The sequence below is a fragment of the Schistocerca americana genome, chromosome 8 (genome assembly GCF_021461395.2).
Source record: "Schistocerca americana isolate TAMUIC-IGC-003095 chromosome 8, iqSchAmer2.1, whole genome shotgun sequence".
NCBI classification, from domain to species: domain Eukaryota; kingdom Metazoa; phylum Arthropoda; class Insecta; order Orthoptera; family Acrididae; genus Schistocerca; species Schistocerca americana.
In genome coordinates this window covers 61,763,427-61,765,135 of record NC_060126.1, presented here as the reverse complement: position 1 = coordinate 61,765,135, position 1,709 = coordinate 61,763,427, and the positions used below count along the sequence as shown (strand labels likewise).

At 43.2% G+C, this 1,709-nt stretch overlaps 1 pseudogene; it reads right to left on the bottom strand.

Moving 5' to 3' along the window:
• Positions 1–494: 494 nt before the first annotated feature.
• Positions 495–612, bottom strand: LOC124546059 (annotated as a pseudogene).
• Positions 613–1,709: the final 1,097 nt, after the last annotated feature.

Here is a 1,709-nt window from a genome sequence, read left to right as displayed (position 1 = left end):
TCTTATACTTCTCCAGCAGTAAGATCTTCTTATCTAAGGGTGGGGACTGAATGTTATGATGGCATTTGTCAGAAAACTATTTGTCATTTTCAACAGTGAATGTTTGGTAAGTTTACAGTCTTTTTATTTTGAGTGTTGTCACTGTGTGTGTCACACTTCTTAGTTTTCTTGACATGGATGAGGATCAGTAATATATAATGGCTGTAAACAGTCAGAAGTTCTTCTGCTTACCTAAGATTTGATCATTATTACTGCCTTCTTCTGCAGTAATAGCACATCCTTGCATCTTGATGGATGACCTCACAGCCATAGCCCATAGGCAGTATACCTACTAGATGTGCGCGCTCCATCTTCAGGCCACAAGTGACCCATCGGAACCATCCGACCGCCGTGTCATCCTCAGCTGAAGATGCGGATAGGAGGGGCGTGTGGTCAGCACACAGCTCTCCCGGTCGTTATGGTGGTTTTCTTTGACCAGAGTGCACCCCGAAAAATGGCAACAGCACATGGCGGACCAAATGGTCACCCATCCAAGTGCCAGCCACGCCCGACAGCGCTTAACTTCAGTGATCTGATGGGAACTGGTGTATCCACTGCGGCAGGGCCATTGCTATAGCTACTAGATGCTGGCCTGTAATTACTCTTTTCCATCTCCTCAGGAGGTACACTAGACATGACACTTTCTTACATCCACTCTCAAGTATGTCTCGTTCATGAAAGTTTGTGGTCTGTTACAAAACTCAGTGCTTTCATAACTTCTTCGTGATCCTGGAATGTGTTTTTGCTGGGCCTCCATACCATATATCGAGTTTTTCCTTCATTTCTTTTTATCTTGTTTGAGATGAACTACTCCTTGGTCTTTCTAAATAGCACACCTGATTCCAGGACTCTCTGGCTTGAATTATTTCCTTTGGCAATAAGAATAGTGTCTTCAGAAATTGTAATGTGTGACTCTCCTCAACAGAAAACAGTTGCGTTTCGAAAAAATCAGTTTCCTAGAGCTGACTATTTTCTCTCTGACATTCTAGAGTCAATGATAAAACATCAACTGTTGGAATCTTCTGTGACTTGTTAAAGGTTTTTCGGTGTGTAGACCACAACATTGTCCTAAGGAAGGCTGATTTTTATGGTTTGACTGTTAGCATCAATTGGTGGATTTGGTCATATCTGCACAACAGTGAGCCGTGCCGGCTCGTATTGATTGATCGATCAGGTCGGCATGGTGTGATCTTTGCGCTCAGCTGTTTGACACGGCTTTTGGCCACGGCTGGCACGTGGCGCTAGAGAGGGACAGCCGGAGAGCTGTGCGGTGCTGGGGAATCAGGGGGAGCACGGTTAAGCAGGCCAGGGCACGACACAGAGTTTGTGGTGTGTTTGACACGTTTGCAAGACAGAACCTGGCTTGTAGTGTGGGAATTGGGCTCAGCCACATTACCCGAATCGAGTCGTGCGGCTTTGATTTGGATCTGTTTGTATTTTATTAAAAAAAATTGTGATATCCATGATTGGTTAAACTTTACCTCACACTATTGTAGTCTCCTTTTGTGAGCTTTACTGAGTACAGAATTTAATTAACTTGTGAATCACTTAATGCCTGTTTAAAGATTAATGTTGTTTGAATAGGGTGCTTGCCTGCGCTTGTAAGGATTCTTTGCTAACTTACCTTACCGCAAAAATTTTAAAGATAAAATTTTATTTCCTAAACAAAA